General features: G+C 49.2%; 1 long non-coding RNA gene across 1 annotated transcript; it reads left to right on the forward strand.

Moving 5' to 3' along the window:
- The first annotated feature begins 5319 nt into the window (after window positions 1-5319).
- Window positions 5320-6027, forward strand: LOC147993124 (uncharacterized). The gene is made up of 2 exons (XR_015615452.1): window positions 5320-5503; window positions 5630-6027. It is a non-coding gene; the product is annotated as an uncharacterized LOC147993124 (long non-coding RNA).
- The last annotated feature ends 6495 nt before the right edge of the window (window positions 6028-12522 follow it).

The raw sequence follows: 12522 nt of genomic DNA on the forward strand, positions 1-12522 counted from the left end.
CATATAAAACCTAGGCTCGGATGCCACTGTTGGGTTTCGTAGTAATTTCAAAAAATTTCCTACGCACACGCAAGATCATGATGATGCATAGCAACGAGAGGGGAGAGTGTTGTCTACGTACCCTTGTAGACCGCAACGGAATCGTTGACGCAACGTAGAGGAAGTAGTCGTACGTCTTCCGATCTGACCGATCCAAGCACCGTTACTCCGGCACCTTCGAGTTCTTGGCACACGTACAGCTCGATGACGCTCCCCGGGCTCCGATCCAGCAAAGCTTTGGGGATGAGTTTCGTCAGCACAACGGCGTGGTGACGATGATGATGTTCTACCGACGCAGGGCTTCGCCTAAGCACTATAACGATATGACCGAGGTGGAATATGGTGGAAGGGGGCACCGCACACGGCTAAGGAACGATCATGAAGATCAACTTGTGTGTTCTAGGGTGCCCCCTTGCCTCCGTATATAAAGGATCCAAGGGGGGGTGCGGCCGGCCTAGAGGAGGCGCGCAGGAGGAGTCCTGCTCCTACCGGGAGTAGGACTCCCCTCACGTTCCTTGTCCAACTAGGAGAGGTGGAGGGAGAGAAGGAAAGGGGGGGTGCCGCCCCTCCCTCCTTGTCCAATTCGGACTAGGGGGAGAGGGGGCGCGCGGCCTGCCCTGGCAGCCCCTTCCTCTTCTCCACATTAGGCCCATAAGGCCCATTAACCCCCCGGGGGGTTCCGGTAACCCCCCGGTGCTCCGGTTTTATCCGAAACTTCCCCGGAACCCTTCCGGTGTCCGAATATAGTCGTCCAATATATCAATCTTTATATCTCGACCATTTCGAGACTCCTCGTCATGTCTGTGATCACATCCGGGACTCCGATCTAACTTCGGTACATCAAAATGCATAAACTCATAATAACTGTCATCGTAACGTTAAGCGTGCGGACCCTACGGTTCGAGAACAATGTAGACATGACTGAGATAAATCTCCGGTCAATAACCAATAGCGGGACCTGGATGCCCATATTGGCTCCTACATATTCTACGAAGATCTTTATCGGTCAGACCGCATAACAACATACGTTGTTCCCTTTGTCATCGGTATGTTACTTGCCCGAGATTCGATCGTCGGTATTCCAAATACCTAGTTCAATCTCGTTACCGGCAAGTCTCTTTACTCGTTCTGTAATACATCATCCCGCAACTAACTCATTAGTTGCAATGCTTGCAAGGCTTAAGTGATGTGCATTACCGAGAGGGCCCAGAGATACCTCTCCGACAATCGGAGTGACAAATCCTAATCTCGAAATACGCCAACCCAACATGTACCTTTAGAGACACCTGTAGAGCTCCTTTATAATCACCCAGTTACGTTGTGACGTTTGGTAGCACACAAAGTGTTCCTCCGGCAAACGGGAGTTGCATAATCTCATAGTCATAGGAACATGTATAAGTCATGAAGAAAGCAATAGCAACATACTAAATGATCGGGTGCTAAGCTAATGGAATGGGTCATTTCAATCACATCATTCTCCTAATGATGTGATCCCGTTAATCAAATAACAACTCTTTTGTTTATGGTTAGGAAACATAACCATCTTCGATTAACGAGCTAGTCAAGTAGAGGCATACTAGTGACACTCTGTTTGTCTATGTATTCACACATGTATTATGTTTCCGGTTAATACAATTCTAGCATGAATAATAAACATTTATCATGATATAAGGAAATAAATAATAACTTTATTATTGCCTCTAGGGCATATTTCCTTCAGTGAGTTCACGTCGGACGAGTCCAGTGAGCCGCTCGACGACGCGTCGAGCCAGTCTTTGGGTGGGCTGCATAAACACATTCGACATAAGGGAAAGCTGTGCAATAAATGAATACTCACTACTAGGGAAAATCTTATACACAGAAGTTTATCAGCAGCGCGGTGTAAAAATGGGCGCTACTGCTAATTAGTAGTAGCGAGGTGTATAAAAACCGCGCTTCTACTAAGTTGATAGTAGTAGCGAGGGGTATAAACCCACGCTGCTACTAAATGGTCTCCAACAATGCCCCCAAGATAGGCCATAGTAGTAGCGAGGGGTATAAAACCGGCGCTACTACTAAGTAAGTAGTAGTAGCGCAGGTGAGACCCCCACGCTACTACTAAGCGTGGCCACCCCGGCCCGATCCCCACCCCCGCACCCCACCAACCGGCCCTGTCCACCCACCCCCGTCTGTCTAAAAAAAACCACGCAGCCCGATCCAGATCCCCATCCTCCTCTCCTCTCCCAACCCACTCGCCGTCGGCCTCCCTTCCACCTCCTCTCCCCCGTCCGTCCGCCCCCATTCCCCCCGCCGCGTGCGCCACGCCGGCGGCCGCGCGCCCGCCGCTCCCTGTCTCGCGCCGCTGCCCGCCCCCGCCCCCCTCCGCCGCGCACGTGCCCGCCCGCCGCCCTGAGGGTGTCATACGACTGCCGGAGGTCTCTCCGCCCTCGATCGTATGTCTTCCTAAGTATGCCCGCGTGAGGGAGAGAGATGGAGATGGTGCTCCGGCCGACGCCATGGAGGTCTCTCCCCCCTACCTTCCCTTCATGCGTGTGTGTGTGTGTTGGATACGATTTGGCTAGATCCCGGATGTTGTTCGATTCAATTTGAATTGCCATTTTCGGATTCAATTTGGCCGGATTCCTCACGCAACGCAGGTCACAAGAGACCGCCGACACCTCCCTGCTGTGGGCCGACGCCACGCATGGATGTTGGAGCCGGCGAGGTACACGACGGCTCCACCTGCGCCTCCCACAGCAGCAACTCCTAGCCGAGGTATGCCCTCCTCTCCTCTCCTCTCCTTCCTCCCTCTTCACAGATCTCTATCTTGCCCAAGGCAATCAATCAAGTTTATTCATGTTCTGTACGTAGATGCTGCACTATTTAGATCTCTGGTTGGTTGGTCACATTGGAGACCAAGACTGGAATGTCACAAGGATTCCACTGAAGAAAACTACTGCACTTTTATGCAGGGATTGACGTCCCAACAGACACTGATTAGGCTAATTATTACCCGTTTTTGCATATATATATATATATATATATATTAATAAACAACAAGTTCGATGCTTCCTTCCAGCATGAAACCAACCTGACACCACAAAGTGTTCGTAAAGTGACAGAATGGATATCCGGAGACCATATCATTTTGAATTAACACGCACAATGCTGACAGTCAACGTCTCAATTTGTTTCTCAAAGAAAATAAAAACATCTTGAAGTCCAACTCAAGATAGAAAATTAGTAAGTCCAAGAAACACCACGTTAATTCCCTCCTAAAATTACTGATACCCCTACCACACTTCTGAATTTTTGTCGCAACGAGCCAATGTGCTGCTTATAGGGATCCCATATGATCCCATATGAATCAAAAGTTGGATCGGGAAAGAAGAGTGTCGTGCATTGTGGATTATCTGCGGACAGTTTGTATTGTGATTTGTATTTGCACTTTTATGCGGTTGAGAGAACCAAGTATTTGTATTTGCACGTAGGCTAAAGACTACTTGTGATTTCTATGTAGTATTATTTTCAGTTGGTTGCTGTAACCTGAAGGCGGAATCTGCAAGCAAAATAGCAGTGAGCAAGTCCTGGACTGGATGATATGTGTTTGGTCATGATTTGTTTGGCTGTAGCATCTCTCTCTAGTGTTAAGCGCGTCGTGGATATGTCCTTGTAGTATATATTTGCTGTCGCAAATTTTTTCAATCTAATTTTTCAATTGAATCACTTCTCGTGCATGACTGCATGACCGCAGGTTGATAGATCACTTCTATCTTATTACTCTTTTCAATCTAATTTTTCACATGTCCATGAATTCCTAGTTGGATATAAACTGCAGTCATCCATTGATTTAGTATCAGTTTTTCAGAAATCATGGCCATCTAATTTGATAAGAAACTGGAATCTAAGTCCATCGATTCCGAGTTTCTTGCCATATTATTTTCTTATAGTAAGTACACTTCATCGGTTTCTTTTGCACACCATGACAGTCTAATTTGAGTGTTGTTGAAACGTACTGATTTTACTCTACGCAAGTCAACCTGTATCACTAGATAATTTTTTTTGTACACAATTGAAAGGAATGAAGTATGTACAGTAGTAGTATCAGCATATTCAGAAGTATCACTAACTGAAGGACATCTGCACGTATATGTAAATCGGTAGCAATCCTTTTGCATAATCAAACTGAATTCAGTTCGGTTCAGTTAGTCGAGTCAAACACTGACGAATTCATCCAACCCGACCATGGTCACTCACCTCTTACTCCTCTCAGAACCTTGGAACTGCCGTGCTCAATGTGTAAAGAGAAGACCAGGCTTTTGATTGTAAATTATGCATGACAGACATATTAAATGATGGTCTGCATGTTTCCATTATGGCTTTCCCTCTGAATTTTTAGAACACATCGTTACAAGGATATCAGATTTCTTTTTTGCCTAATTCTGCACCTAACTACCTATTTCAATTCATGACCATTACTTGGTCAACCATGCTTTTAGCACTTCACCATACTGTTTGCATCTTTGTCCCAGTGAAGTTTTTTCATAGGTGATTGATGCGTTGACATAATGTGCAAACAGCAAGACGTTGATTTGTGAAATATATATTTACATGCAGTATAGGTTAATATTGATCTGTGATTTTCCTTACTTGGTCAACCTGTTTTTAGCACTTAATCATATTCTTTGCATCTTTGTTCCAGTGGCATATATGAGTATATCATGTGCGATTGAGGCTATCCTGCTGAAGGGAAGGAAGATGGAGGAGCAGATTCTAACAACAAGCGTTAATTTCTTTACTTTGCTGTTAAGTAACTGTTGTCTTACTTCCTCTTATTTGTTTCAGGCGAATGTATACCCATCCACCTGATGGTTTTCTTAGTTTATCAAGCAGTCCACGAACGCCAACATTCCAGCCAATGCACTATCCATCTCATGTCCCCCCTCCTAGACAACAGCAACAGGAGAATCTCCATTTTGTCGGTGTCCCCTCACATGTTGCATTCTCAACACCACCACCACCACCAGTTCATACTAAAAGGAAAAAAACACCATCCGAGTCTGGTTCTGGTAGAGGTTCTTTACAAAAAAAGGCCCATGTTGTAGAACAGGCCGGTGATGTCTTTGGTTGTCATGAGGCTGGCCGATGAGAATGCCACGTTGCTGGAGCCAAATGAGCCCGGCGTAAACCTGCGGAGGAACATGACAGATACATGATTTTCTGAAAATGAAAGTGAGTTCACCATGACTACGACAGATACTAGGTAGTTTAGCTTGGGATAGAATACAATGCATGGGTTACAACAGAAGTTATTTCTTGTCTCAGAATTACTGATTGCTCTTTGTTCTCATTTTCCTTGTTAGCTGAAACTATTCCTTGTCTACAGATAAGCGGAAGCCGTGTTCGGAGCCACCAACAGTGTCTTCCTTGGATTCGTTCATGCAATAAGGAGGGTACCCGGCCTTCTTCACGTGTCGAGCAACAAGTAAGGACCAGCCTTCGGCTGTTACTATTTATTCATGTGCATGCGCAAAAACGAAATAAAATACAATACTAGATTTGGACACAGCACGTGAACCAACAAGTTTTCACTTTCCTGACATGGGTGCAGGGGTGATCGAGGAGGATTTTCGTGGCCCGGTGGGTGTCGTGCTCTTCAACCACTTGGAGGCGGACTTCACCGGGAAGCCCAGTGACTACTGCACACAGATGATCATCCAGGTGATCACGATGTCGGAGGTCGCCAAGGTGGAGGTCCACGACGCCACCATCCGGGGGGAGGTCCACCGGTGTCTGAACTCCAAGCCTTAGTAGATACATCTAGAGAAGTGGTCTGTTTAGGTTGGTGGTGGAATGCTAGGGAAGGTACCCACCTTTAGATGATGGTTGTGTTCGTCTGATGTTAAATGGGACGTCGTGATTTCTTTCAGTTGAGATGTTGTTCCTTGACACGAGTCTGATGTTAAATGGGATGTTGTGATTTCTTTCAGTTGAGATGTTGTTCCTTGACATGAGTTTATTTTGCACTGGGCATGTCTATTTTCTATCCAGGAATAATGCATCTAAATTTTATTTTTTTAATTCCTAATTAGCTACTAGTAGCGTGGGAGGAGAAGTGCACGCTACTACTACCTAGGATAGTAGTAGCGCTGGTTGAGATAGTAGTAGCGCGCTGCCATCTGCGCTACTACTAACAGACGTATTAGTAGCGTGGGTGGCATCCGCGCTACTGCTATCTAGTTAGCTGTAGCGCCTTATTGGTAGCGCGGGTGCCCGCGCTGCTGATAGGCCTAAAACCCGCGCTGCTGCTAGGCTTTTCCCTAGTAGTGACTACGAATTACTTTGGTATCCAGATACTTACGATTTCGCCAGGGGCTTGGCCCTGGGCGCCCACTCCTCTCCGCCGTCGTCGGCGTCGGTGGAGTAACCCGGAGAAAGGGTTTTCCCCTTCTTGGACCCTTCGGCCTCCCCAGTTGGGGCGGCCTTCCTTTTCTTCCCTTCCCCCGCTGGAGGGGGAGGGGTCTCTTCTTCCTCCTCCTCGTCTTCTTGGGAGGAGTGCGTCTTGGATTCGTCGGATGGTGAATCCGACACCTCCAGGCGCCGGGCACTCTTTCGAGTCCCCGCAGCCTTTTTTGCGGCCTTCTTCTCCGGCACCACATAGGGTGCCGGAGCCAGCAGCTTCGCCAATTGAGCGTCCGCTGGGCCTTCGGGCAAAGGCGCCGGATAGTCGATCCGTCCGGACTTCGCTTGCCAATCCTGTCAAAGGTAAGGGAGTTTAGATCCCGCACAAAGTTAAACTATGAAAAACTAGTGCCCTGTAAAAGGTACAAAAAACTTACCGCGCTAGCATGACGCTGCGCGCTGAATCCGCGATCCTCAGTAGCGGATGAGGGAGCCTCTGCGCCTTTGGAAAGCACCTTCCAGGCATCTTCGTACATCGTGTCGAAGAGCCTGCTCAGAGTTCGGTGCTGTGCCGGATTGAACTCCCACAGATTGAAGGCCCGTTGTTGACACGGGAGGCTCAGGCGGATGAGCATAACCTGGACTACGTTGACAAGCCTGAGCTGCTTGCTCACCAGGGATTGGATGCATGTCTGCAGTCGGGTCACCTCCTTTTGGTTGCCCCACGACAGGACCGTCTCTTTCCAGGAGGTGAGCCGCGTAGGGGGACCGGATCGAAACTCAGGGGGTGCGACCCATTCGGTGTCGCGCGGCTCAGTGACGTAAAACCACCATGATTACCACCCCTTCAGGGTCTCCACAAAGGAGCCCTCGAGCCACAGGACGTTGGCCATCCTGCCAACCATGGCACCGCCGCACTCCGCCTGGCTGCCGCGCACCACCTTTGGCTTGACGTTGAAAGTCTTAAGCCATAGGCCGAAATGGGGGCGGATGCGGAGGAACGCCTCGCACACGACGATGAACGCCGAGATGTTGAGGACGAAGTTCGGGGCCAGATCGTGGAAATCCAGGCCGTAGTAGAACATGAGCCCCCGGATAAATGGATGCAGAGGGAAGCCCAGTCCGCAGAGGAAATGGGGGAGGAATACCACCCTATCATGGGGCCTAGGAGTGGGGATGTGCTGCCCCTTTTCGGGAAGCCGGTGCGCGATGTCGCTAGCCAGATATCCGGCCTTCCTCAGCTTTTTGATGTGTCCCTCCGTGATGGAGGAGACCATCCACTTGCCTCCCGCTCCGGACATGACTGGAGAAGGTCGAGGTGGTAGTGCGGACTTGGGCGCTGGAGCTCGAGTGTGCAAGAATGGATAGGCAAAGGAGGAAGAAGGCGTGGGTGAAAAGGTGGATCCTTATCCCCTTATATGGGTGGACGCAACTACGTGTCCCCACCAGCCTGGTAAAACTCGCTTATCTCCAAGCGCCGTAATCAATCGCGCGGTTGGGTTACCCACGCCCGTATTGATGAGAATCCCGGAATAAGGGGACACGATCTCTGCTTTAACAAGACGTGCCAAGGAAACCGCCTCGCATAACGCGCTAAGATGGGACAGTAAAACGGTTCGAATAAAAGCTTGGCCGTGGTGTGATGTCACACTACGTAGTACGTCAGCAGATTAGATTTGTGTAAATATTATTCTCTCTATGGCAATATGTGGAAACTTAGTTTGCAGAGCCGAACACTATCTTTGTGTTCAAAATCTTCTATGAAGTACTTGGAGGAGGAACCCGCCTTGCAATGCCGAAGACAATCTGCGCGCCGGACTCGTCGTCATTGAAGCCTGGTTCAGGGGCTACTGAGGGAGTCCTGGATTAGGGGGTGTTCGGATAGCCGAACTATACCTTCAGCCGGACTCCTGGACTATGAAGATACAAGATTGAAGACTCCGTCCCGTGTCCGGAAGGGACTTTCCTTAGCGTGGAAGGCAAGCTTGGCGATACGGATGTTCAGATATCCTACCATTGTAACCGACTCTATGTAACCCTAACCCTCTCCCGTGTCTATATAAACCGGAGGGTTTTAGTCCGTAGGACAACATACACATCAGCAATCATACCATAGGCTAGCTTCTAGGGTTTAGCCTCTCTGATCTCGTGGTAGATCTACTCTTGTACGACCCATATCATCAATATTAATAAGCAGGACGTAGGGTTTTACCTCCATCGAGAGGACCTGAACCTGGGTAAAACTTCGTGTCCCTTGCCTGCTGTTACCATCCGGCCTAGACGCACAGTTCGGGACCCCCTACCCGAGATCCACTGGTTTTGACACCGACATCCTCCTTTGTAACCGACCTTGTGTAACCCTAACCCCCTCCGGTGTCTATATAAACCGAAGGGTTTTAGTCCGTAGAACAACAATCACAACATACAATCATACTACAGGCTAGCTTCTAGGGTTTAGCCTCTCTGATCTCGTGGTAGATCTGCTCTTGTACTACCCATATTATCAATATTAATCAAGCAGGACGTAGGGTTTTACCTCCATCAAGAGGGCCCGAACCTGGGTAAAACATCGTGTCCCCTGCCTCCTGTTACCATCCGGCCTAGACGCATAGTTCGGGACCCCCTACCCGAGATCTGCCGGTTTTGACACCGACATTGGTGCTTTCATTAAGAGTTCCGCTGTGCCGTCGCCACTAGGAAGGATGTCTCATCCCATCTTTAAAGACGACACTATTGCTGAGGGAGCTTTGGCTATCGGCCAAAATTTCCGGCTAGGTGGTTTTCTTATGACCGCCTGTTCGGCCGCTGCGCCGACGATGACTTCTCGGGTCATCGAAAGCAATCTTCACGTCAACTCAGAACTCGCCGAGCAGTTAGATCCAATGGAGCTCTCTTCCTTGAACGAGCTCTTGGATCGCATCGCTGCCCTGGGAGTCGCTACAGACTACGATCAGATTGGGCCTAAACCCGATCTAAGAGAGATCAACTCTCCCCAGGCCACCCATCACGTTGTAGTGGTGGAGGAACAGTGCGGCAACCCTTCATCTATCTTAAGGACTAGCTATGTCCAGATTCCCGATCCCTCCAAGCCGGATACCCTCGGAGGGGAGGACGTCGCTCAAGGCCTGAACCTAGAATCAGGCAGCGGGCTAGATTTATCGGAAAACATCCAAGAATCCAAACTTTCGAGTTCGGAAACTCCTTGGCCCCTGAGTCTCAGATTGGGTAAGGATTCGGATTCAATTCCACCCACCCACCCAAATATACGCGATATATCCCAAATTAGGCAAGAGCCTGAAGAAACAGTACACCATTACTAGGCCAGATTCCTCCTGGTCATGAACAGGATAAAGGACTGTCGCGAGGAAGACGCAATTTCATTCTTCTGCACTAATTGCACGGACAAGGGAATCCTCAACGCCATAAGTCTCCATGGAATTACACGCTTTGCCGACTTGGTGTCCATAGTACGAAAGTACTTTGCGATGGAAAGCGCCTGGAAAACCGAAATAAAATTTTGGGATAATCCGGCCCTGAATACAAACCCAGTCCGAAATAAAAGGGTGCATTATCACAATACACCTGGGTTAACTACCAAAAAGCAAAAGCCCTCTATGGGGTAAGGAACCGTACTGGAGGGATGGCTCAATGGACCCTGCAAAATTCATAGTATAGTGGATGCAATACCAACGCACAGCCTTAGAGCATGTTGGATACTCCGGCAGGTGGCCAAAAGTGGTGAGGATCTACTCCTCCCAAAAACCACAGAGCACCATCCCGTGGACAACAATACGGTGTTAACGGTCTTTGAGACCTTCGCGTCAAATAATAGACGCAAGCGGACACTCCGCAGCATGGCCGAAATCTGCCACATAGTAGAAATAAATCCTTGGAGTGACATGGCTATTACCTTCAATGCCAGTGACGAACCTAAATTCCGAACAGCCCGAGCACCAGCCGCACTGGTCCTCAGTCCAATCGTGGACGGCTTTCGACTCACCAAGGTACTCATGGACGGCGGCAGTGGATGAAACCTCATCTATGAGGAAACTCTTCAGAAGATAGAAATAGACTGGAGCCGCATTGAGCAAAGTAGCACAACATTTAGAGGAACCATCCCCAGTCGGGAAGCACGCTGTGCTGGGAAAATCACACTAGATGTGGTATTCGGCACGCCGGATAATTACATGTCCGAAGAAATTACATTCCATGTGGCCCCGTTCAGCAGCGGATACCACGCTCTACTAGGGCGGGAGGCATTTACAATCTTCCAAGCCATACCCCATTACGGGTACATGAAGCTCAAAATGGCCGGGCCCAACGGAATCATCACTCTTGCTAGTGATCCGGACATAGCACTCCGCGCGGAAAATAAGACAGCCGCACTGGCCCTCGAGGCACTATCCGAAGCCCTAGCGGCCGAGGAACTAACTGCGCTGCGCTCCACGGTCAACAGGGACGATGTGATACTCGATAAAAGATCCAAGTCCACCTCCTTTAAACCGGCGGACGAAATAGTAAAATTCCAAGTCCATCCAAGGGACCCTACAAAAACAGCTTCCATCAGGGCGCAATTAAACCCCGATGTCGACTCCGCACTGCGAGAGTTCCTACGCGAGAACTGGGACATTTTTGCCTGGCACCCTTCAGACATGCCGGGAATCCCACGGAGGCTGGCTGAGCACAGCCTAAATATCCTAAAAGGATTTAAGCCAGTCAAGCAGGCTCTTCAACGTTTCTCCGAGCCTAAGAGACAAGCCATGGGAGAGGAACTAGCCAAACTATTGGAAGCCGGATTCATCAGAGACATAAAACATCCGGACTGGCTAGCAAACCTGGTGATGGTACCAAACAAGGACAAATCCTGGCGCTTGTGCGTTGCTTTTAAGGACCTTAACAAGGCCTGCCCAAAGGATCCCTTCCCCCTCCCCCGCATCGATCAAATCATCGATGCTACTGCAGGACACGATTCATTGTGTTTCCTTGACGCATAGTCCGGCTACCATCAAATTAAGATGGCGGAGCCAGACCAAGCCGCAACGGCATTCATCACACCATATGGCCCATTCTGCTTCAACACAATGCCCTTCGGGCTCAAAAACGCCGGCGCAACATATCAGCGCATGATTCAGACATGTCTGGCAAACCAGATCGGCAAAACAGTGGAGGCATATGTAGATGACGTGGTCATTAAAACCAAGCATGTCGAAACTCTGGTAGACGACTTGAGGCTCACATTCGACAACCTCCGAACATATGACATTAAGCTCAATCCGGAAAAATGCGTTTTCGGCGTACCAGCCGGAAAGCTCCTGGGATTCATTGTCTCCAGTAGAGGTATTGAAGCTAATCCGGCCAAAATCCGAGCGATGTCATAGTTGGCTACCCCAACAGACCTCAAACAAATACAAAAATTGACTGGATGTGTGGCGGCTCTAAGCCGCTTTATGTCCCGCTTGGGAGAAAAGGCATTACCCCTTTATCGCCTCCTCCGGCGCACCGAACACTTTGAGTGGACGGATGCCGCCTCGGCCGGACTCAACGAAATAAAAGCCATATTGGCAACAAACCCAGTCCTGGCCGCGCCAAACATTGGTGAACCAATGCTATTATACATTGCGGCAACTCATCAAGTAGTAAGCGCAGTGCTTGTCTTCGAGCGAGAAGTGGACGGACACAAATTCCCCCTTCAAAGGCCGGTTTACTATGTGTCCACTGTCCTTACTCCATGCAAATCACGGGACCCGCATTACAAAAGACAGCGTAGACGGTATTTATAGCATCCCGGAAGCTGCGACACTACTTTCAAGAGTGTTCGATAACGGTAGCCTTAGAAGTACCACTTAACGATATTATAAACAACCGCGACGCGACGGGCCGGATTGCAAATGGGCCATTCAGCTCCTCCCGTTCGACATAACTTACAAGCCACGGCGAGCTATGAAGTCGCAAGTTTTGTCTGACTTCGTCGCTGAGTGGACAGAAGCCGAACTCCCTAAAGAGTACGGCACATATTCAAACTGGATCATGCACTTCGACGGCTCCAAAATGTTGGCTGGTTTGGGGGCTGGCGTCGTTTTGACGTCCCCAACAGGAGATACC

The sequence above is a fragment of the Triticum urartu genome, chromosome 1A (assembly GCF_056163025.1).
Source record: "Triticum urartu cultivar PI428250 chromosome 1A, HENAU_Tu73, whole genome shotgun sequence".
Lineage (NCBI taxonomy): Eukaryota > Viridiplantae > Streptophyta > Magnoliopsida > Poales > Poaceae > Triticum > Triticum urartu.